General features: G+C 51.4%; 1 pseudogene; it reads right to left on the reverse strand.

The window, feature by feature from the left end:
• Positions 1-4,663: 4,663 nt before the first annotated feature.
• Positions 4,664-25,542, reverse strand: LOC119566319 (annotated as a pseudogene).
• Between the last annotated feature and the right edge of the window lie 54 nt (positions 25,543-25,596).

Consider the following 25,596-nt stretch of genomic DNA (forward strand, 5'->3'; position numbering starts at 1 on the left):
TTAAGAAGCTAAAGGTAACCTCGCTGGCACCTGACCAGAATGACCAATGAGGAGACAAGATACTTTCAAAAGCTGGGAGGAGGGAGAGAAACAAAGGGTCTGTGTTTTGCTCTTGCCGGGAATAGAATGGAGTCTGAGAAATTTTAGTAAGTAATCTAGCTAGATATGCATTAAATTATGATTTCTTTCAATGGCTGAGAAAAGAACTGTGCTGAATAGAATGACTATTCCTGTCTGTGTGTCTTTTTTGTAACTTAAGGTTTTGCCTAGAGCGTTTCTCTATATTATGATTCTAATTACCCTGTAAGTTATCTACCATCCTGATTTTACAGAGGTGATTCCTTTATTTCTATTAAAAGTCTCCTTGTAAGAAAACGGAATGCTTTTTCATTGTTCTAAGATCCAAGGGTTTGGGTCTGTGGTCACCTATGCAAATTGGTGAGGGTTTTTACCAAACCTTCCCCAGGAAGTGGGGTGCAAGGGTTGGGAGGATTTTGGGGGGAAAGACGTGTCCAAACTCTGTTTTTTCAGGAAGCCAGATAAAGTTTGGTGTTGGCAGTGGAAGTCCAGGGGGAAAAGGGTACAATAGTTTGTACCTTGGGGAAGTTTTAACCTAAGCTGGTAAAAGTAAGCTGAGGAGGTTTTCATGCAGGTCCCCACATCTGCACCCTAGAGTTCAGAGTCGGGAAGGAACCTTGTCAACAGTGGACTTTGGGAGACGCCAATCCACATCTGAGCTTTCCTTGGGAACGTTCAAACTAACATGTAAACAATGGTGTCGGCCTGCAAAAAGCTGAATCATTCATGGACATGTGATTTGTCCATGTGGCTACAAACTCCATCTTGTTGCTGTGATTTTGTACAGGAGAACAAGGGGTTTCTGGCCACAAGAGGAAGAATATAAAAGGCCCTGGAAACCCCTCCATTTTGTCTTCAGATGGCTCAAGAGATGGCCTCTCCACCCACAAGAGATGCCTGAAAGAGACTGAAACAAAGGCCCAGATGAGAGTCATGGGGCCAGATCAGAACCAGCGCCTCAAAAGCAGAAGGGCCTCGTGTCCCATTCCCCAGCCCCCTGAGATAGCCAATCTCCCTGCTCTAGGGCCAGATCAGAGCTGAATCCCCTTAGAAGGAAAATTCCTCATATCCCTTTCTGGATCCCTTGGCAATAGCAGTGTCTTGCAAATATCAGCTGGGGGATATTAATACCCCCTAATAACACGGCCCATCTCCCTGTAGGTCTTTCCCACTGTGACATTCCCCTCTAGTGTTATCTGGACTAGTGATCTCCAAGGTCACGCCAATGCTTGATTCTGGGAGCCAGCCTGACCCTGCTCTGCTGTGAGAACCCCCACTCCTGGGCTGTTCACGCACAACCTCTGGCATTCAAGCTGCTCCTTGGATTGTGCAACCCAATGACACGAGCCAATATCTCCGGTCCCAGACACTACCCTGGGAACCTCCATCTGGCAGTGTCCAGTTATGCCCACTGGATGCTGCAAGCGTATATAAGTTCGTCAATTTAACAATAAAATTGATATGTACCAGGCTTGTTATCGCAAGGGGAGTCTCTGACACGCTTCAAACCAAACGCACTGCATCAGGTAGAATACACAAACAGATATATTACTATAAAGATAAATTTTAACTGATTATCAGTCAAAGCACAACAAGTCAGTATCGGTCAAATGAAATAAAAGCAAAACACATTCTAAGCTGATCTTAACATTTCAATGCCCTTACAAACTTAGGGCCTGGCTACGCTTGCCGATGTAGAGTGCTGTGAGTTAAACCCGCCTTCGCAGAGCGCAGTCGGGAAAGCCCTGCAGTCTGTCCACAGGGACAGCGCACTGGCGTGGCCACATTTGCAGCACTTGCAGCGGCATTGGGAGCGATGCATTGTGGGCAGCTATCCCAGCATGCAAGTGGCTGCAATGTGCTTTTCAAATGGGGGGGGGTGGGGTGAAGTGTGACAGGGAGTGTGTTGTGTGTATGTGGGGGGAGAGAGAGTGGGTTTTCGGGGTTCTGAGAGTGTGTCTGCATGCTGTCTTGTAAGTTCAGACCCCCATTCCCCCCTGTCTCTCTCTCACTCACTCAAAGCAAACAGTAAATGTTTACTTTTTCTCCGGCTTCTCCGAAACGGAGCTTTCAAAGGGCATTTCCGCATTCCTGCAGCCGACTTCACAACAATGACAAGAGTGGCCACTTGGCTTAAGGGGATTATGGGATGTTTCCGGAGGCTGACAAGAGCTCAGTAATGGAACACCTCATTCACACTGGTGCCGTGGTGCTCCAGGGGGGGTGCAGCAAACGCTATTCCACTCGCCGAGGTGGAGTACCAGCAGCGCTGTAGCCGTGGAGTAAGAGCGCTCTGCGTGCCTTTTCCGTGTGGACGGGGAGTAAGCTAGTGCGCCCAGAGCTCCTTTATTGCGCTGTAACTCGCAAGTGTAGCCAAGCCCTTAGATGCTATTTACCACAGGCTGGCTGGTTGCTCTGCAGCCAAACTCTCCCCTTTGATCAGCGCTTCATTCGCTTGGTGTAGTGTCCGTAGATGTTGGTGGAAGAGAGAGAGAGAGCATGGCAAATGTCTCTCCCTTTTACCATGTCCTTTCTACTCTCTTGGCTTTGCCCCCCGCCGCGACCCACTTCAGAGTCAGGTGAGCATTACCTCATTGCAATCCCAAACTGACCAAAGGAAGGCGGTGACTCCCTGGAGAGTCTAACAGAGTCATAGAATCATAGAATCATAGAATATCAGGGTTGGAAGGGACCCCAGAAGGTCATCTAGTCCAACCCCCTGCTCAAAGCAGGACCAAGTCCCAGTTAAATCATCCCAGCCAGGGCTTTGTCAAGCCTGACCTTAAAAACCTGTAAGGAAGGAGATTCTACCACCTCCCTAGGTAACGCTTCATTCATTCATTCAGTCTTTTGTTGTTGCCTCGGTCAGCAACCTAGGATGTTCCCCCGAGGTACAGAGCATCACACCCACCCACCACACTCTGTCCCGGACCGAAGCCAATCCCTTTGACTGGCATTAGCCACATTACACGAGATCCCCCATTGCAGCGAATTCATCCAGCTGTCTAGCTCCCCTCTCTTGCCATGCCTTGCTTCCCTCCATCCCAGAGCTCCCCCTAGTGTTCCCAAGTATGTATTGTAGCCCCTCATTTCTACTCTAGATCTAGGTCCAGCCCACTGAGGTTAGAAAAATCACAAGACTTCCTGCTTAGAAATTTGATTTCACACATGTTTATTGAGGCAGGGAGATACATTTGCAAAGTTCCAGAGACCTGGAATCCTCCCAGAAACAAATCATTTTGCAGTGGTGCTGTAAAGCTGCATGGCAGTTTTCCAGCCTGGAGATGTTTAACTTGCAGTCAGTAGGGTTCAGAGTTAACCACACCCATCATCAGTGAGGTGCACCGTGGAGTTATTGATTAGGCTCTCAACAGAGGCAGGTAGAAGTGAGACAGGAAGAACCTTGAATCCCTGAATTAGGGAGAATTTGCTCTTCCCAAATGTGACCCCAATGCAGTGCCATCTCCCTGAGCCTGCTGACAGCCTCAGTCAATAGCCCTGTGGCATGTTCTCCTGGGTACTAACTCTGAAGCTTCCTGACGGTGAGTGATACGTCATCATCTGTGACGACCATCTGAGCAGAGAACATCCAGCTGCTTGGTGGGTGGGACCTGTGAATTTATAATGATATAACTAACCCCAAAGCAGCTGGGTAATTGTGGAAAGCAACAGAAACAACATTTAGGGAACAGCCCCCTAATGAATCCTCCCCCTGGAACCCCGGCCCATCTGCTGGGTGTTTTGAACCATGTCCACCCTGGAATATCTTCAGGTTTCTACAGAGGGTTGATCACTGAAGCCGCAATAGGACAGGGCTAAGCTCTGGACCTTATCCCTTCTTGCAGAGAACATCAGTTTTCCAGTGGATACACTAGACAGATAAATACCGTTGGTGGCTGGAGACATGGGGCGGTGGATTGGTTGCCCGGCCTGCACATCTTGGTTGACTGGTTGGTTGGACGTACTTGGGACATTCATTGGTTGGTTGGTTGCACCGACTACACATATTGGTTGGTTGGTTGGATGTCCTTAAGACCTTAGTTGGTTGCTTGGTTAGTTATATTGGATGCACTAGATCAGTAGTTCTCAACCCACAGCCGCTCGTGCCCCAGTCAGCACACAGCTGAAGCTCGTGTCACATCTGAGGGACATACAGATAGTATATATGCACTGTGGATGTGGCCAGAATAACACATAGAGAGCCGCATATGCAACCCACAATGCAACCTCCCCTACATATGTAACCCAAAATGGTAAATAGGTCGAGAACAGGTATGCAGTAGGTAGATACATTAGTTTGTTGATTGGAGGGATCCATTGGATGGTTGGAATCATTGGACAGGCTGGTCTGATGGATTTGAAATGGACGGTTCTTGATGGGATGTTTTCCCAGAGGGAGCTGTGAGGATAATGGACCCACAGGAGCAGACGTCTCTTATGGGCATAGGAGACCCCGATTTCCAAGCAGGAGGGTCAGCATGAAGCCGCCCAGCATCAGCAGAGCGGGATCTAGCAAATGGTTGGACAGGGAGTACTCTTGACCAATGCACACCCATGCCCCTCTCCGATCCCCTATCTAAGGGGCTCACCAGAAGGCCTGCACCTCATTCCCCTTGGCTGTTCCCAGCTGGGGTGGCTGGGAGACATAATCAGAGCAGCTCGGCCCCCCGAGGTGGGGCCCACAGCGCAGGCTGTACTGGAACCAGATGCGGCCGTGGTTCAGGTAGCAATCCTTCTGCTGGGGCCCCCCAGCCTCCAGCGGGATGTCGCAGCTTCCCAGCAGGTCATCGTCCCACTTGTTGTCCTCGTCCCAGACCTGGACTCGGATCCTGCTGGCGCTGGTGATGCGGATGGTACCGAAGTCCAAGTGGACGTTCCAGATGGGATTATTGTTGTTCCAGATGGTGCGGGTCTGGATCTCCCTTCTCTCAAAGAAGACCTTGACGAAGGCATCCGTAGCAGTAAAGTAATCCCCCCACAGGCCGCTGGCCATCTTCACTGTGACCATCAGCTTCCCCAGGCTGCGCTCCCGCGAGCAGCACATGGTGTTGGTCATGGTATCCCCAGGGCACACGCAGGAGCAGGAGTCATGGGCGCTGCGTTCAGTCCCCGGGGGGCAGCTTCGGGTGCAATTCCTCCACAGGGCTCTCTCATGGATGTACTCACTCACCGCCCACCTCAGCGCCTACCGCTTGGGGTCATCCTGCTCCAGTAGGATGTGGTGGTTTGCAGTGAATAGGACACCAGGTCAGGGCTGTCTTTGAGGCTCTCCTTCCAGGCCGAGAAGACCTTGGCATCACTCCTGGAGAAGAGCACATCAGTTGTGCTCTCTCCTTCCTCCACCTCCACCTGGCGCTCCCGATACGTCTCGTGGAAGCTCCCCTGGACCTTCCCCTTCTTCTCCTCCTCGCACTTGCTGTACCCACTCTTGACCGAGCCCATTCCGATACTCACGGCTGCCTCTGTGCTCAAGCAGTCCTTGATCTCGTCGTCAGTCAAGCTGCTCATTGCCGCTTCGCAGACCCGCACGGCCGTCACGTCCCGTGCCCGGCCCCCCAGCTGCAGCTGGGACAGGTAGTGGGTGCCGTAGTTGCTGATTAGCTGCTGGTACTCCAGCTTGGATTTGCTGTCCTACTGCTCCGGGAGGTTCTCCAGCGCCAGAGTGAAATGGCTGGTGAGCGGGGGCGTCTCGCTGACCCGGAACCTGGTCAGGGACACAAGAGGTGGATTGTGCACCCGGTGAGTCAGCTGAGGTTATTAGCTGCCAGTCCTAAGGCTCCAGCCAACCCAGAAGAAAGGGTCTAAGCAGGTGGCTCCTACTCAAAACAGCCACCCATTGTGCTGAACCTCACAAGCTTGCTGGGGATACTGCCGGCTGCTTGACTGTTCTGACAGACTGCCCCCGCTCTGCTCATAGCAGGTCACCGGGCTGTCCTGACATGCATGAGAAGAAAATCCCCATAACTGTCCAGTCCCACGTGGGAGCCAGTGCCCCCTAGAGGGGAAAGGGCCTGTGTAGCATTCCCTGCCTTCCTAGCTAACCAGTCCCCTGGCCTGGGGCCAGATCGGAGATGGTGCCCGCTAGAGGGGAAAGCTCCTGTGTCCCATTCCCCATTATCCTGAATCAGTCCCCCATCCTGGTGCCAGATTGAAGCCAGTGTTCCCTAGAGAGGAAAGGTTCTGTGTCACATTCTCTGCCCCCCTGAGCCAGCCCTCCTAGGCCTGGATCTGAGCTGGTGTCCCATTGAGGGGAAAGACCCCGTATCACTGTGCGGTGTTGCTGTGATCCCAATTTGAGGTGAGCCCTTCCGACCCAGGCTGGCTCTCACCTGTAAGAGCCACAGGAGACCTCGTGGCTCATGAAGCCGTATTTCTCCATTTGCGCGTGGTCTACCATGAAACTGGCCAGTTTGGAGTGCGATCCAGCCAGGGCCACCTGCACATTAACCTTGGGCTTCACAGGCACGTCCAGCCCCACCTTCCAGTCATTCTGCACCGTGGACGCCGCCAAATCCATCATGCCCATTGCCGACTGCTGCACCGAGCTGCTCAGCTTCCGGCGGCACGAGACACGGACCCTCCAGTCCTCCACGGCCAGTGGCAGCCTCTGCCACTGCCCTCCTTGAAGTTGGTTCCGGCACAGGGTGCAGGTGCTGTCCTGGCGTTGCCAGAGGCTGCTGTCTACCAGGTAGGCCCCCTTTCTGGCCATCGTGGTCACATCGATGCCCTCCCCAGCCAGGCTGTGCCCGGGCACAAAAGCTGTGTTTTTCTTGCATTCGCTGACTGTGCCTGTGTGACAATGGGAGGAGGCCCCAGGGAAGACGAAGAGGAGGAGGGGGATGAAGGCACCAAATCTTTGCATGGCTGATGTGATGGGTTCCCCCACCAAGGAGAGGCCGTCAGCCTCTGAACAGCCTAGAGGAACAGACACACAGAGGTCCAGAATTAGTGACAATCCAGTGGCAGGCAGTTCTGTAAGTTATCTCTGTTGTAGAGACAGAGACATCCACCTACCACCGACGACATCAGCCATGTTTTATTGCACACCTACGAAAACTCTGGGCTCCAGGAGGCATTACACAAATGATGTGATGCCTCATTTGCATGTTTGACTACAGATTACCTAATTTGCATCAATTCCCTCCTCTCCCTATTTCCCAGATGTTGTAATACCAGCACTAACTACGAGGAGGAGGTAGAGTTTCACATGCCTACTCCACGGTGCGCAATCTAATAATACGTCATTGCAATTCCCCAATGGGGCCACTAGAGGGCGGTGCCACATGGCTTGTACTGAGTGAGCTGATTCAGTGGCTGGGTCTGGCCACTAGTGGGGAGTCCAAAGCCACGCACAACCCATGTCGTGGCTTTTTAATCAGCAAGAGCAGCGGGAGCTTGGGGCATGCTAGGCGTGACTGGCTTTGCTGTAGAAACTACTGGGGCCCCCTTGTGGCCACGCCAAGTGGTGGATTTGGTTATGTTGAACTACTGACGGAGGGTCATTTTCTGGGGTTTCTCCTGGCCAGCATCAGCCCTAGCATCTGGCGCTGCCACCTTGACACTGCAGCTGTTGGGGAAAGAAGGCAGGAAATGTTACCACCCCGGAAGAGATCCTGGGCCCATCTAACCTCTTATCTTGCTCCCTCCGTTTTGACCTGGATCAGGCCCATGGGCCCATCTAGCCCAATATCCTGACCCCTCCCTGCTACCCAGAGTAGACCCATAGAATAATAGAATCATAGAACTGGAAGAGACCTCGAGAGGTCATCTAGTCCAGTCCCATGCACTCAAGGCAGGGCTAAGGATTATCTAGACCATCCCTGACAGGTGTTTGTCCAACCTGCTCTTAAAAATCCCCAGTGATGGAGATTCCACAGCCTCCCTAGGCGATTGATTCCAGGGCTTAACCACCCTGACAGGTAGGAAGTTTTTCTTCAAGTCCAGCCTAAACTGCCCTTGCTGCAATTAAGCCCATTGCATCTTGTCCCATCCTCAGAGGTTAAGAAGAACAATTTTTCTCCCTCCTCCTTGTAACAACCTTTTATGTACTTGAAAATGTACATATGGAGCTAGAGAAACAGAGAGATCCAGAATTAGTGACAATCCAGTGGCAGGCAGTTCCATTGGTTAACTCTGTTGTAGCAACAGAGACATCCACTTACCATCCATGACATCTACCATGTTCTATAGCACACCCATGAAAACTGTGGGCTCTAGAAACTCTGGTGGCAATACACAAATGGCCTGATGCCTCATTTGCATGTTTGACTACAGATTACCTAAGTTGCATCAATTCCCTCCCATCCCTATTTCCCAGATTTTGCAATACCAACACTAACTATGAGGTGGAGGTAGAGTTTCACGTACCCACTCGACAGCTTGCTATATAATCATGGGTCATTGCAGTTCCTCAATGGGGCCATTAAAGGAAGGTGCAATGTGGACAGATTCTGTGGCTTATAATTAGTGAGCTGAAGTAGTGGCTGGGTCTGGCCACGAGTGGGCAGTGCAAAGCCACACACAACCCGTGGCTACGAGTGGTGGCTTTTATAGCCAGCAAGAGCAGCGGGACCTTGGGTCACGCTAGGCCTGACTGGCGTTTCTGTGGAAACTGCTGGGGCCCCCTTGTGGCCACGCCCAGTGGTGGATTTGGTTATGTTGAACCACTGGTGGGGGGTCATTTTATGGGGCTTCTCTCTGGCGCTGCCACCTTTACACTGTGGCTGTTGGTCAAAGAGAGCAGGAAATTCTGGTGCCCCAGAGGAGACTCTGGGCCCATCTAGCCTAGTATCCTGCCCCCTCCCTTTTGCCCTGGATCAGGCCCATGGGCCCATCAAGCCCGCTATCCTGCCCTCTCCTTGCCACCCGAGAACAGACCCATGGGCCCATCTACTCTGGTATCCTCTCCCCTTCCTTCTGCCCCAGATGCTTTGAGCACCTCACACTTCTCTTTGCGTCCCTCCCCTTCCTAACCACAAGGGATGCTGTGTTAAAGGTCAATTTGAATGGTTTTCAACTTGGGTTGGAACTGTACAGCAATGCTGGCTGTGGGGCAGGAAAGGGTAACAGCTCTGCATCCTGTCAGGGTAGCAGGCTCGCCCTGGGAGGGGACAGTAAATGGTTGAATTCACCGCAGCAGAACCAGGCAGGAAAAACGCATTTGAAAATGGACTGCTTGGTTCTGGCCAGCCCCCAGTCTCCCAGCAATCCGCGCCTTGGGGTTCCCTCCCCCCCGACTCTGCCGGTGCTCCTCAGTCCAGATCTGCTGCCCCCCACTGCTTCGTTGCCAATAGAAAATCAAACAGCCTGAAATTGCAAGATGCCCCTGATATGAAAGGTATCAACTAGGTAAATTAATGATCAAAAGCTGAGTTGCAATGTGGTCTAGTGGCTGGGGCACTGGATTGAGAGTCAGGACTCCTGGGTTCTATTGTCACTCTGGCAGGGGCGTGGGGTGAAGTGAGTTAGAGGATGTGGGGTGGAGGAAGAGTCAGGAATCCTGGGTTCTATTTTCGCACCGGGAGAGGAGTGAGGTGAAGTGGATTAGAGGATGGGGGGGTGGAGGGGGAGTCAGGACTCCTGGGTTCTATTGTCATACTGGAAGGGGAGTGGGATCGAGTGGGTTATAGCAGGAGGGACTGGGGACCATGATCTTGGTTGAGTTCTGTGTAGCACCCGGTGTGACAGAGCCCCCAATCTCAGTCGGGGGGGGGGGGGTGTTTGTGCAGTGCCCAGCATTAGGGGGCCCAGATCTAAGTTGGGATGGGTCTGTGCAGCACCCAGAGTGATGGGGTCCTCAATCTTGGCTGGGGTTTGTGCAGTGCCCGGCGCGATGGGGTCCCTGATCTCGGTCGGGGTCTGCTCAGGGCCTGGGGCAATGGGGTTCCCAATCTCGGCTGGGATCTGTGCAGTGCCTGGGGAGATGGGGCTCCTGATTTTGGCCGGGGTCTGTGCAGTGCCCGACACAATGGGGTCCCTCATTTTAGTCTGGTCTGTGCAGGGCCTGGTGCAGTGGGGTTCCTGATCTCAGCTGAGGTCTGAGCAGACCCCCCCATCACTCATCTGTCTCAGAATTTGAGCTGAGGTATATTTCGGCTCTGGGGCCCGTCGGCAGCCAGGGTTGGTCTGTGTCTCTGCTGGGAGAGACGCGCTTTGAAGGTGGATGAAGGCACCATAAAAGGTCTCTTGTGTTCTCAGTGTCTCAACCATCCTCACACTCCCCCCAGCACTGAGCTTCTGCCCCCCTTTACACCCCCAGCCACAGCTAGCTGGGAAGGAAGCTGTGGCCAGCAATTGTTCCACCCACATAGTGAATCAAACACACGTACCGTGGGTCTCGCCCCACGGTATGAGGAGCTAGAGAGGCTGAAAAGGAATCCACAGTGAGACAAATCCTGCACCGAGTCATTGGGGCCACTGCATGCCTGGGAAGAGCACCCCCTGCTGAGCCCCCCAACCTGCAGCATAGCGCCCCCTAGTGCCGCACTGGGGCCAGCACCTAGCGCCTCAGAGACCCCACTGTAAATACAGAGCCATCCCACCGCTGCCAATGGAATCAGGCCAGGATTCTGATCCCTGGGTAAATCCAGAGGAAGCCCAATGCCCTGGCCCTGTGGGGCAGAGCTGGGGAAATTGGGCACTGAGGGGCGGGGGATGACCCTGGGCTGCTATAGAGCAGGTTTGAGGTTTCTTTCTCTGTCTCTGTTCTCCCATGTTTTGTTCTCTCCACCTTTTCATGCCCTGGGACTCCAACCCCAGGGTCCCACAGCTCCCATATTCCCCCATCAGGGGATTCTGCTCACTCCTTCACCCCGTGCTGGGAGGACCCCTATCACCATGCATCCCTATTATCTTGCCAGGGGTCACCCCACTTTCTGCATCCCCACATATTCTACCGGGGTCTCCCTCACTCCATCCCAGCATGCCCCCCATCCGCTTTTGTCTCTTTCCCCCCCCATGGAGATACAAGGTGGGGATGAGGGTGTAACACTCTGTACCTCAAAATAACAGCCAGGAACCTCCATATTCCACACTGTGATATGACAATGAAATGTTTTGTACAATACATGCCTTGTGAGGTATCGTTTAAGAAGTCTTGCTCTGCTGAACAGGAATATCCTGTTGAATGGTGAGCGCTATCATTATCGGTGAAGTTATCAAGTGTTGCAATAACTTTGCTTCTGAAATATGTGGTAAGTGGGAAATGCACATTATTCCTTATCCACATTTACCTGAGGCTGGGCCGGACACGTACTGATGGCCAATCAAGAAGAATCCAGACTCCCACTGACATCACCACTTGACCTCTCTTCTCCCGCATCTCAATATCATTGGGAAGACAAAGACTTTGAAGTGGGGAGATTGGTCCCAGGCTGAGAAGGAAATCCAGCCTGTGTACAGAGAACTGTCAACAGCCTGGATCACCCAGTGGGGCGAGAAATGTTCTTGGATTCAAACCTTCTAAGTTTAACAGACTAAGCAATTTAGACTGCGATTCTATTTTTATTTCTTGGGTAACCAACATTGACCTCTGTGTTTATCACTTCTAATCACCTCCAATCGATCTTTCTGTGGTTAATAAACTGACTTGAACACTTTATCCTTACCAGTGAGTTTGCCTAGAGGGCTTGGGGAATCGGCTCAGGCTAGAAAGGCTGGTGCATGTCCACTTTCCTTTGACAAAGTGGTGAAGTAACTAATGAACTTGCGCTGTTTAAGAGAAGGTCTTGAGCCATGTAAAAGGGTACATTTCCTGGGTCCAAGGCTGGGGAGATTTGCAGATGTCTGTATCCGTCTAATTAGAGCATTCATGCAATTTAGCAGGGTGTCTCCTTGCCTGTTGTTGGCAGAGTGAGCTCAGCCCCTGGATGGGTTTTGCTGCTTGTCACTGGCAAAGCACTGTAAGAGACAGTCTGGGATGGAGAGGTAAGAGGGCACAGCGGTGCCCCAATTCAAGATTCTACCCTGGGGATCCAGTCACAGGGGGCAGTACAGAGGCATGGGAAACAAATTGGGGGAGGGTCCAGGAGAACTCAGAGTCACACCCCCTTAGAGGAGGGGCCCAGGAGCAGAGAACACCATGCCCTCTTTGGGAGAGGGGGCGGCTATGGAAGTAGAGTCCCACCCTACTTGGGAGTACAGACCCACACTCCCAGAACTTGAGTTGGAGGGAAGGGGCCCCAGGGATGAGACAGGCACGCCCTTCTACTCTAGGGAGATGATCCCAGGAGAGGAGGAGCCTCTGGGAAGAGCCCCAGAAAGGGCGAGGAGCACTAGGGCATGAGAATCATGCTCCCATGAGGGTATCAAACAGCCATGCCTCTTCAGTGAGGGGTTGGGGCTTGGGACCATACAGCCACATCCCATGGGGTTCAGGAAGGGGTAGGGCTTAGGCAGGCAGCTGAGGGGATGGGGGGTTAGTGTGAGTCTGCCCATTTCAGGGAAAGAGGCCACTCCAGGTCCAGCCCCAGCACAGAACTCCTGGGTTCTGCCCCTGTTATGAGAGGGGAGTGGGGTCTAGCGGGACAGAGTAGGGGGGCTGGGAGCCAGGGTTCTCTCCAGTCTCTGGGTGGGGAGGAATCACAGAAGCCCCCAGGTAACAAAAAGAGATGTTGATTTCATATTCTTTTCACAGCATCAGCGCGAGGCCGATTTACAAAGAAGCTTTGGACGGGGGTTACCATGAGCTTCCCTTTACGGTTAAGTTCAAAACCCTCAGCCCGACAATCCCTGCCAGCCCCCCAGCACCCCCACTCCACAGCGCCGAAGGGAATCAATGAATTGCTCTCACAGACTGCTCCAATTCCCTTGAGCAGGGGGCTGCGCCACCCCCCACACACTTATACCCATGAGGACGGTATTTCACCAGTCAGACATGCCCGATGGGGTGGGGCCTGGAACCACAGAGCCACGCCCCCTGGGGAGTGAGGGGCCAGTACAGCCACAATCCCGGGGAGGGAGGGGCATTGACCCATGTGCTGTTAAGAACATAAGAATATAAGAATGGCCAGACTGGGTCAGACCAAAGGTCCATCCAGCCCAGTATCCTCTTTGCCAACAGTGGCCAATGTCAGGTGACCCAGAGGGAGCGAACCTAACAGGCAAAGATCGAGTGATCTCTCTCCTGCCATCCATCTCCACCCTCTGACAAACAGCCGCTAGGGACATCATTCCTCACCCATCCTGGCAAATAGCTATTAATGGACTTAACCTGCGTGAATTTATCTAGTTCTCTTTTAAACCCTGTTATAGTCCGAGCCTTCACCACCTCCTCAGGCAAGGAGTTCCACAGGTTGACTGTGCGCTGTTTGAAGAAGAACTTCCTTTTATTTGTTTTAAACCTGCTGCCTGTTAATTTCATTTGGTGGCCCCTACTTCTTCTATTATGGGGACAAGTAAATAACTTTTCCTTCTTCACTTTCTCCACACCACTCATGAATTCATATATACCTCTATCATATCCCCACTCAGTCTCCTCTTTTCCTAGCTGAAAAGTCCTAGCCTCTTTAATCTCTCCTCATATGGGACCCATCCAAACCGTGAATCATTTTAGTTGCCCTTCTCTTAACCTTTTCTAATGCCAGTGTATCTTTTTTGAGATGAGGAGACCACATCTCTACGCAGTATTCAAGATGTGGGCAGACCATGGATTTATATAAGGGCAATAAGATATTCTCCATCTTATTCTCTATCCCTTTTTTAATGATTCCTAACATCCCGTTTGCTTTTTTGACTGCCGCTGCACAGTGCGTGGACATCTTCAGAGAACTATCCACGATGACTCCAAGATCTCTTTCCTGATTAGTTGTAGCTAAATTAGCCCCCATCATATTGTATGTGTAGTTGGGGTTATGTTTTCCAATGTGCATTACTTTACATTTCTCCACATTACCTTTCATTTGTATTTTTTTTTCTGCAAACTTTGCCACCTCACTGTTTACCCCTTTCTCCAGATCATTTATGAATAAGTTGAATAGGATTGGTCCTAGGACTGACCTTTGGGGAACACCACAAGTTATCCCACCCCATTCTGAAAATTTACCATTTATTCCTATCCTTGGTTCCCTGTCTTTTAACCAGTTCTAAATGTATGAAAGGATCTTCCCTCTTATCCCAGCACAACTTAATTTACGTAAGAGCCTTTGGTGAGGGACCTCGTCAAAGGCTTTCTGGAAATCCAAGTACACTATGTCCACTGGATCCCCCTTGTCCACAAGTTTGTTGACTCCCTCAAAGAACTTTAATAGATTAGTAAGACACGATTTCCCTTTACAGAAACCATATTGACTTTTGCCCAACAATTTATGTTCTTCTATGTGTCTGACAATTTTATTCTTTATGTAAGCGGGGGAATAGTCCCGCTCTTGTGGGGAACTTTCCTGGCTTCTGCACTACCCCGGTGAATTGGGTGAGCAAAAGGATCCGAGTCCTCACTCCCACTTCCTTTACCCAGTGGCCTCCCTGCCCTTGAGGACTCCCCTTCCACTCTCCTGTCTGGCAGAGTCCTCCTAACCCCAACAAGGCTGGGCCCAGGATTCCTGGGGGGCTCGACCCCCAACCCTGTTGTGGTCACCTAGGACAGTGGCTTGGGTGTCCCCACTCCGGGGTACTCTCTCTGCACTGGGCACTTCTCTGACCCACTGACCTTTTCATCAGCAATTAATTTTAAAAAGACTAAGGAAACACGGGAAAGGTTAAAGGAAACACATCACCCCGCTCTGTGGCAGGGAACATCACAAACAGTGTCTCTGGAACATCAGGGCAGTTCACAGTCTGTTTCTTGTAAGTCCCAGAACCTTCTTCCCAGGCCCTGGCTGTGCTGCAGGGATGCTGTGGGTTGGACACTTGCTCTGGTGGTGTCCACACGCTCTCAGGCTCTAGGTGGCAGGACCCTTCTGCCCAGTGTCGCCCCCGCCCCGCCGGGCTTACGATCCAAGCTTGGCCTGCAGAGCCTCTTGGCTGAGGCGTCTCCCTGTGCTGGGCCCGCTGCCCAGGGTCCCCCTCACTCCCCCCAGCTGCTCACGACACCTGGCTCCGGACTGCTCCAGCCCCAGCTCCACCACTCGGTCTCTGCACTGCTGCTGCTCTGCCTCCAGCTCCCTGGGCTGCTTCTCTGGCCCCTCTGGCTCTGGTTGCTGCAGCTCTGCTCCCAGGAAAGGGGCTGCTCTCTCTGGGCTGCTTTTCTGGTCCCTCTGGATCTGGCCCAGCTCTGCTCCCCAGCTCAGCTTGGGCCCCTGCTTTCTCCTTAGCTCAGCTCCACTCTGTCTGACCCAGGCAAATCCAGCTGGCATGGAGGATGGGATCTCCTGACTTCCTGATTAGCCTGCCCGCCCTGTCATTCAGGCTGATCAGGAGCATTGGCCTCTCCCCATTGTTCCTGGGGACTGTCAGTCTCAGGGTCCTGGTTTCCCATCGACCCTTCCCCTTTTAGTACTGGGAGCTAGCAACTAGAACACCCCCCACTGAATGTTAGGAAGGGGGCAACAGTCCCCTTACGTTTACTATTGTTTCAACTAATCTGCCCGGTACTGATGTTAGACCTACCGGTCTGTAATAGCCAGGATCACCTCTAGAGCCCTTCTTAAATATTGGGGTTACATTAGCTGTCTTCCAGCCATTGGGTACAGAAGCTGATTTAAAGGACAGGTTACAAACCATAGTTAATAGTTCCGCAATTTCACATTGGAGTTCTTTCAGAACTTGTGGGTGAATGCCATCTGGTCCCGGTGACCTGTTACTGTCAATTAATTCCAAAACCTCTTCTAATGACACTCCAATCTGTGACAATTCCTCAGATATGACACCTACAAAGATCGGCTCAGGTTTGGGAATCTCCCTAACATCCTCAGCCGTGAAGACTGAAGCAAAGAATTCATTGAGTTTCTCCGCAGTGACTTTGTGGTCTTTAAGTGCTCCTTTTGTATCTCGATCGCCCAGGGGCCCCACTGGTTGTTTAGCAAGCTTCCTGCTTCTGATGTACCCAAAAAACATTTTGTTATTACCTTTTGAGTTTTTGGCTAGCTGTTCTTCAAACTCCTTTTTGGCTTTTTTTATTACATGTTGACACTTAATTTGGCAGTGTTTATGCTCCTTTCTATTTACCTCACTAGGATTTGACTTCCAGTATTTGCAAGATGTCTTTTTATCTCTCACTGCTTCTTTTACAGGGTTGTTAAGCCACGGTGGGTCTTTTCTAGTTCTTTGACTGTGCTTTTTAATTTGGGGTATACATTGAAGTTGGGCCTCTCTTAGGGTTTTCTTTGAAAAGTGCCCATGCAGCTTGCAGGGATTTCACTCTAGTCACTGTACCTTTTAATTTCTGTTTAACTAACCCCCTCATTTTTGCATAGTTCCCCTTTCTGAAATTAAAGGCCACAGTGTTGGGCTGTTGAGGTGTTCTTCCCACCACAGCATTTCATCGTCACTATCACTGTCCTGGTCCGGTCGACGGTAGATCCCTACTGTTATATTCTTACTTGAGCCTGGAATTACTATCCACAGAGATTCTATGGAACATGTGGATTCATTTAAGATTTTTACTTCATTTGATTCTACATTTTCTTTCACATATAGTGCCACTCCTCTGCCCCCCCTCGCACGACCTGTTCTCCTTTCATAAACTCCCGATCCTCCTACCCCTCCCCAGGGCAGCAGAAGGACAAGAGAAGGAGACTGCTTGGTGTAGAGCCCACGCTAAGTTGGGGAACAGGCCCCCCCATGTCTTGGGGAACAAAAAGCAACCCCCCGTGGGGGCTCAGGAGAGGGAGGGGCCCAGGAGATGAGACAGTTACAGCCCCTGGAAGAAGTGTCTCATAGCCACGCCCTTAGAGTGATGGGGAGGAGCCTGGGAGCACAGAGCCATCCCCCATGCCCCCATGGACCCAGAAGAATTTGGGGTTCTAGGGGAGCAGACAGCTATGTTCCAGAGAAAGTGTGGGTTAGGGGCTGAGAGCCATGCCCCCCAGGGACTCAGGAGGGGGAGGAGCCCTGGGGGGCATATAGCCGTATAGAGGGGTGGGGATCCTATGAGGGCTAAGCAGAGCAAGGAGCCCCAGGGGGATCAGAGGCCATGCCAATGTTGGGGGCGGGGGTTACCAAAGAGCCAAGCCCCCAGAGGGGGTGGGCCCCAGTGGCACACAGAGCCACCCCCCGCAAAGAGGGTTGAGGGGCCCCAGTGACGCAGAGAGCCATGCCCCCAGAGCGGGGAGGGGCCGCAGCCACGCACAGAGCCACGCTGTTGAGAGGGGGTGTGGGGCTCAAGCCGGCATGGTTGGAGAAGCCCTTGCTGCATTTGGGTCATTCGCAGGCAGGGGCGGAGACCTTCCTGCTGACGCAGATCGTAGGGCAAGGCGAAGGCCTCCCCGCCCTCGGAGCAGGTGGGTGCCCCGGGACCTGCCTCCTGGTGCTCCCCCTGCTGGCGGCGCCACAGTGCCCCTGCATCAGGGAAGGTGGCCCGGCAGAGGCAGCAGCCGTACCGCGCCATGACCCCTGCCTCCTCCCCGTCCCACCGCTAGCCATGCGTCCGCTCGTGCTCGCGGATCCTGGAGGAGACCCCATAGGTTTTCCTGCAGTGGTTGCACTGGAAGGGCCGCTCGCGTGAGTGTGCCTGCTGGTGCCACTTGAGATCCCAGGAGGCCAGGAAGGTCTCGTCACACTGCAGGCACGTGTAGGGGCGTTCGCCGGTGGGGATCCACTGCTCCGTCCTGTCGAACGTCTTCTCCTGGTCCAAGAAAAGGAGGGCGAGCGACAGACCATCCCTACACCCGAGCTCCAGGAGGTAACGGACCAAAAAGAAATGATCAAAGATGGTGCGGCCTGGAATGGGGTAGGTCTGGTTGGATGGACCACGTCCACCAGCACAGACCCCCGCTGCAGCGAGATGGTCTTCGCAATGACATTGTAGTCCGTACCGAGGAGGAAGACGGGATGCCAATTCTGAAGGTCACAGAGGTCCCCCTTCCTCGATAGCAAGGGGAGCGCGGCTCGCCTGCACGACAGAGGGAGGATCCTGCTCCCCAAGGACTAGCCCCAGACAGTGACAAGGTCAGGCTGAGCATGTCCCAGAATACGCAGTAGAACTCCACAGTCAGCCCGTCCATGCCCGGAGATTTATTGGTAGGGACATATGGTAGGAACTCTTCGTTTCAAAGCTTGGTTCCCAGACCAGTTTGTGGAAAAATGCTGACATCCCCAGTGGAGTCCAGAGACCTGTGGTCTGATCACATGCCCTTGCCTTGTTGTAGCAGCCATTGTTTACAAGCTGGCCAAAATGCCCACAGGAAGGTTAAGCTATTCCAGTCCATTGTCTTTGCTGATGGGCCACCAGCACTGTCCGGCTTCTTCATTGTTGTACCAGAAAGTCTAGTTGTGCGTGTCACGTAGAATAAGCACGATTGAAATACAGAGATATCGTCAATATTCCTAAATTTAGATACAAAAAGGATACATGCATACACATAGGATAATCACATTCAGAAAATGGTATCTTTTCCAATGACACCTCACATGACCTATCTTGTAGAAAATGCATCATAATTATGCCATAATCATATCATAATAATATTACGATGAGAAATATGGCATGCAGTGTCACACCCATGGGTCCAGCTAGCCCAGTATCCTGCTCCAACCGCACCACTCCTGAACAGACCCATGGTCCCATCTAGCCCGGTATCCTTCCCCCTCCGTGCCACTCTGGATTAGACTCATGGGCCCTTCTAGCCTGTTATCCTGCCCCCGAGAAGATCCACAGGCCGATCTAGCCTTGTATTTTGCCCCTCCATGTACTCTGATTTGGGGGGCAGGATATGGCCCTGACATACTGTCAAGGATCCTTCCCTACTCTGAATTCTAGGGTCCAGATGTGGGAACCTGCATGAAAACCTCCTCAGCTTACTTTTACCAGCTTAGGTTAAAACTTCCCCAAGGTACAAACTATTGTACCCTTTTGCCCCTGGACTTCCGCTGCCACCACCAAACTTTATCTGGCTTCCTGAAAAAACAGAGTTTGGACATGTCTTTCCCCCAAAAATCCTCCCAACCCTTGCACCCCACTTCCTGGGGAAGGTTTGGTAAAAATCCTCACCAATTTGCAAAGGTGACCACAGACCCAAACCCTTGGATCTTAGAACAATGAAAAAGCATACAGTTTCTTTACAAGAAGACTTTTAATAGAAGTAAAAAAGAATCACCTCTGTAAAATCAGGATGGTAGATACCTTGCAGAGTAATTAGATTCAAAACATAGAGATCCCCTCTAGGCAAAACCTTAAGCTACAAAAAAGACACACAGACAGGAATAGTCATTCTATTCAGCACAGTTCTTTTCTCAGCCATTGAAAGAAATCATAATCTAACACATACCGAGCTAGTTTACTTACTCCATTCCTGTTCTATCCCCGGCAAAAGCAGCATACAGAGAGACCCAGACCCTTTGTTTTTCTCCCTCCTCCCAGCTTTTGAAAGTACCTTGTCTCCTCATTGGTCGTTTTGGTCAGGTGCCAGCGAGGTTACCTTTAGCTTCTTAACCCTTTCCAGGTGAGAGGATTTTTCCTCTGGCCAGGAGGGATTTTAAAGGGGTTTACCCTTCCCTTTAAATTTATGACACATGCTGTTTGTGGGTCGCAGGGGCTGACGTTGAAAATGTGAATATCTCTCTGGTACAGGATACCTCGGAACATGAAACAGAAACTTGGAAGCTGGTGGTGGCGAGGTGGGGGAGTGGTGTCACCTCAGGTTTCTGTGTGTGTGTGTGTGTGTGTATTTACACTTGTCACACACAGGCAGGAGTTCTGATCCCTGAAAAAGAAAGACAGAATGAGAAATTAACCTCGAACCACGGCCTCCTACAAGGCTAGCCCTGGGGTCCCCCAACCAGCTCTGCGGCTGCCCCTCAACGCCAACCGGCAGCTCCCCTGCGAACACAGAACTGGGGTCCCTCCACCCTCCACAGCTCTGCTGGTGCCCCTCAGTCCTGACCCACAGCCCCCTGCTATCCTAGAAGTGGGCTCCCCCCACACTTCTGCAGTGCCCCTCCATTTTAAAGATCCTGTCCAGAGTGATAAACAGAGGCTATGTCTTCACTATGCACCTTTTAGTAACAATGCTGTGCCGCTAAGAGGTGTGCAGTGTAGCTGCTCTTTGGTGACAGGAGAGAGCTCTCCCATTGACCAAGCGCTGTTCATTTTGTCAGTAAAACTTTTGTCATTTGGGGTGTGTGTGTGTGTTTTTCACACCCCTGAATGACAAATATTTTACCCACAAGACTGCAGTGTAGACAAAGCCAGAGTCATATAAGATGATAGATTGATACGAGGGTGTATGGGGATAGATAGATAGATAGATAGATAGATAGATAGATAGATAGATAGATAGATAGATAGATAGATAGATGCGGGTGTAAGGGGATGGATGGATAGATAGATTAGATCAGACTGATGTGTAAATATGTTATGGGGACAGATAGATAGAACTTTTTAACACATTAAACATTTCATATCTCTGGGTGTGAGGTTCTGTACATTGTGGGAACACCCTACACCCCCACATTCATCCTTATACTGTGATTGTGTGGTATCCCATGCAAATCTTGACATGTCGGGTGTCTTCAGAAGGCTCATGATGCACTGAGCATTGTTGTTATACTGATGTTATAGTAATTGTTGTTACAGTATTGTTATAGGTTATAATTTAATGTATATAGTTAAGAGGCTGAAAATGTGTCTTCATGGCTAAAAAATAAGCCCAGGACAAAACTCTCCAAGAGCAGAGGGGCAGTTCACACCTCATCAGGGCATGTATGGGACAAACCCAGCCCAGCCTCACAGGAACAAAGGATGCTGGCCTAGGCAGCAAGAAAGGAGCTGCTGGACTCTCGAGTGAGTCACCCCCCTTCCTTTCATCAGTTTGGGACTGTGATGAGGTCATATACACCTGACTCCAAAGGGGGAGGGGGGCGCAAAGCCAAGAGGGAAGAAAGGACACGATAAAAGGGAGAGACCTTTGCCGTGCTCTTCCTCTCTCTTCCACCTCCATCTACAGGCATCACCACCAAGCGACTGAAGCGCTGATCAAATGGGAGAGCCTGGCTGAAGAGCAACCAGCCAGCCTGTGGTGAGAAACATCTAAGTTTGTAAGGGCACTGAAAGTGTTAAGATCAGCTTAGAATGCGTTTTGCTTTTATTTCATTGGACCAAATCTGACTGGTTATTCTTTGACTTATGATCACTTAACACTTATCTTTTTAGTTAATAAATCTGTTTGTTTATTCTACCTGAAGCAGTGCGTTTGGTTTGAAGTGTGTCAGAGACTCCCCTTGGGATAACAAGCCTGGTACATATCAATTTCTTCCTTAAATTGACAAACTCATATAACCTTGCAGCATCCAGTGGGCATAACTGGACACTGCCAGAGGGAGATTCCCAGGGTAGTGTCTGGGACCGGAGATATTGGCTAGTGTCATTCAGTTGCACAATCCAAGGAGCAGCTGACATGCCAGAGGCTGTGCGTGAACAGCCCAGGAGTGGGGGTTCTCACAGCAGAGCAGGGTAAGGCTGGCTCCCAGAGAAAAGGATTGGTGTGACCTGGCAGATCACCGGTCCAGATCACACTAGGGGGAAGTCACGCTGGGGTCTAGATCTGGGAGAAAGAAATAATTTAACAGATCTCACAGTGAAGCTTTCTACCTCTCCAGTTCATGCTGATGAAAAAGGCTTAAAGTTTGGTGTGAGGGGGTGGGTGGGAGGCAGGACTTCTGGGTTCTCTCCCTGGCTTTGGGAGGGGAGTGGCTCTAGTGGGTTAGAGCGGGGTGGGCGGAGGGGGATTGGGAACCAGGACTCCTGGGTTCCATCTTGTCTCTGAGTGGGCAGTGGGTCTAGTGGGTTAGAGGGGGTGTCATAAATATAAAGGGAAGGGTAAACCCCTTTAAATCCCTCCTGGCCAGAGGAAAAACCCTTTCACCTGGAAAGGGTTAAGAAGCTAGGATAACCTCGCTGGCACCTGACCACAATGACCAATGAGGAGACAAGATACTTTCACAGCTGGAGGGGGGAAGAAACAAAGGCTCTCTCTGTCTGTGTGATGCTTTTGCCGGGAACAGAACAGGAATGGAGTCTTAGAACTTAGTAAGTAATCTAGCTAGATATGCGTTAGATTCTCTTTTCTTTAAATGTCTGAGAAAATAAGCTGTGCTGAATGGAATGGATATTCCTGTTTTTGTGTCTTTTGTAACTTAAGGTTTTGCCTAGAGGGATTCTCTATGTTTTGAATCTAATTACCCTGTAAGGTATTTACCATCCTGATTTTACAGAGGTGATTGTTTTACTTTTTCTTCCATTAAAATTCTTCTTTTAAGAACATGATTGCTTTTTCATGTTCTTAAGATCCAAAGGTTTGGGTCCGTGTTCACCTATGGAAATTGGTGAGGATTTTTATCAAGCCTTCCCCAGGAAAGGGGGTGTAGGGTTTGGGGAGGATTTTGCAGGGAAAGACATTTCCAAGCGGGCTCTTTCCTGTTATATATTTGTTCATAGATTCATAGATACTAAGGTCAGAATTGACCACTATGATCATCTAGTCCGACTCCTGCACAACGCAGGCCACAGAATCTCACCCACCCACTCCTGCGATAAACCTCTCACCTATGTCTGAGCTATTGAAGTCCTCGAATCGTGGTTGAAAGACTTCAAGGAGCAGAGAATCCTCCAGCAAGTGACCCGTGCCCCATGCTACAGAGGAAGGCCAAAAAGCTCCAGGGCCTCTTTCAATCTGCCCTGGAGGAAAATTCCTTCCCGACCCCAAATATGGCGATCAGCTAAACCCTGAGCATATGGGCAAGATTCACCAGCCAGATACTACAGACAATTCTTTCCTGGGTAACTCAGCTCCCACCCCATCTAATATCCCATCACAGGCCATTAGGCCTATTGACCATGAATATTTCAAGATCAGTTAATTACCAAAATCATGTTACCCCATCATACCATCTCCTCCATAAACTTAGCGAGTTTAATCTTACAGCCAGATAGATCTTTTGTCCCCACTGCTTCCCTTGGAAGGCTATTCCAAAACTTCATTCCTCTGATGGTTAGAAACCTTTGTCTAATTTCAAGTCTAAACTTCCCAATGACCAGTTTATATCCATTTGTTCTTGTGTCCACATTGGTACTGAGCTTCAAAAATTCCTCTCCCTCTCCGGTATTTATCCCTCTGATAGATTTATAGAGAGCAATCAGATCTCCCCTCAGCCTTCTTTTGGTTAGGCTAAACAAGCCAAGCTCCTTGAGTTTCCTTTCATAAGACAAGTTTTCCATTCCTCGGCTCATCCTAGTAGCCCTTCTCTGTATCTGTTCCAGTTTGAATTCATCCTTCTTAAACGTGGGAGACCAGAACTGCACACAGTATTCCAGGTGAGGTCTCACCAGGGCCTTGTAGAATGGTACTAAAACCTCCTTATCTCTACTGGAAATACCTTGCCTGATGCATCCCAAGACGGCATTAGCTTTTTTCACGGCCATATCACATTGGTGGCTCATAGTCATCCTATGATCAACCAATAATCCAAGGTCCTTCTCCTCCTCCGTTACTTCTAAGTGACGCATCCCCAGCTTAGAACTAAAATTCTTCTTCTTCATCCCTAAATGTGTGACCTTACTCTTCTCACTATTTTCATGCAGGTCCCCACATCTGTACCCTAGAGTTCAGAGTGGGGAAGGAACCTTGAGAGGGAGTCAATCTGGGAGTCAGGACTCCTGGGTTCTATCCCCAGCTCCAGGAGGGGCCTGGGAGCCCAGAGATTCTCCCACCACCATTCACTCACCTGCTGGGGGTGACTGTCCCAGGGCTGGAAGGGCTGATGAGAAAGGCTCAGGCTTGGATGGAGGTGCAGCTCTGACTGGTGAAGCAGTGGGCGTGGCAGGGAGCTCTGGGGTCTCCCCCTACTCCTTCATCACTGACATCAAAGGCGCTCTCTCCCTGCCGCAGCGCCATGCAGCTGCAGAGAAGGGCAGGGGGAAGCCTGTGGTAAGAACCGCTCTTCCTGCCGCTAGAAACTCAGAGTGCGGCTCTAGCGCTGCCCGACGCTACAGCTTGAGTCTGAGGGGCTACATGTGTGAATCAGGGGGGCCATCACTCTAGGGGAGGGGGCTATGGGAATCCTGTCCCCATTCTGCCACATCTCCCAGGCCCCCTCTTCTCCTGGCCTCTGCCCCATGGTTCCACCCGGCTGCTTCTCAGCAGGAGCATTCTGCTCTGGGGTGGGCTATGTCCCAGCTCCATACTGGTCTGCACTGCATGGCTCCCAGTTTCCCAACCTGGGCTCCGTGACCTTAATGTTCAGCCCCTTGGAGCAGAGGTCGCCTACAGGTGGGAACATGCTGCATTGGGATCTCCTGCCTCCCAGCCCCATCTTGACCTGGCCTTTGTGGCTCCTCGTTTCTCCATCTGGCTCTGGGATGAATTTTTGCACACACATCCCCGACCCCACGACTCGCCCCTGGTTCTATGAGGAGAGCAACACTGAGACATGCCCATGTTGGCCCCTATGTCTCTTCGGCTTCACCATGTCCTTATCCCCCTCTCCCCATCTCAGCTCCACCCTTGGCCATGGGGCTCCCACTTCTGCCCATCCGTCTATCCCTGGCAGCTTAGAGTATTGCCCAGGGTACTCTAGCAAGTAGCTGATTCATGCTCTGCCCATGCCCAGGGCACTGGGGTACGGGGAAGGGCTCGGGCCCAGGGGGCAGTGGGTTGGAGGTGGGCCGTGCCAGCTAGGGCCTTGTATTCTGCAGCCATTGGGTGTGGGTTGGGGCAGAAGCAGGCTATGGAAAGATCCTCTCCTCTTCACAATGAATCACAACCACACCCCCATCGGCTCTCGGAGCCGCCACGTCTCCCTACCTCTGCACCATGTTCCCAGCCTTCATTCCAGGGGCAGATCAGGAGCTCACAGCCTCCCCCCGTCCCCCAAACCTTCCATGCACTGTCAGAACTGACCTGCAAGATCGATTTAGCTGATCACCCGGCTTGGGGCTTCACGAGTCCAGGCTGCCACTTGCTGGAGGGAATCGGAGCTGCACCATTAGAAGAGGACTATTATTCTAATTCCCCAGCCTCCGGATCCTGCCATGTCACGGGGCCAGATCAGAACCAGCGCCCCCTACAGGGGAAACGCTCGGTGTCCCATTCTCCAGCCTCCTGAGCCAGCCAATCCCCCTGCCCTGGAGCCAGATGAGAGCTGAATCCCAGTAGAGGGAAAATTCCTCATATCCCCTCCTCAATCTCTTGGCAATAGCAGTGTCTTGCAAATATCAGCTGGGGGATATTAATGCCCACTAATAACACGGACCATCTCCCTGTATCTCTTTCCCACCCACCCCACTCTGTGCTGGACAGAAGCCAATCCCTTTGGTTGGTGTTAGCCACATTACATTGGATTCCCAATTGCAGCAAATTCATCCAGCTATTTAGCTCCTGTGTCTTGCCATGCCTTGCTCCTGCCCAGCCTAGAGCTCCCCGTCATGTT

Source organism: Chelonia mydas, chromosome 6 (genome assembly GCF_015237465.2).
Source record: "Chelonia mydas isolate rCheMyd1 chromosome 6, rCheMyd1.pri.v2, whole genome shotgun sequence".
In the NCBI taxonomy this organism is placed as follows: domain Eukaryota; kingdom Metazoa; phylum Chordata; order Testudines; family Cheloniidae; genus Chelonia; species Chelonia mydas.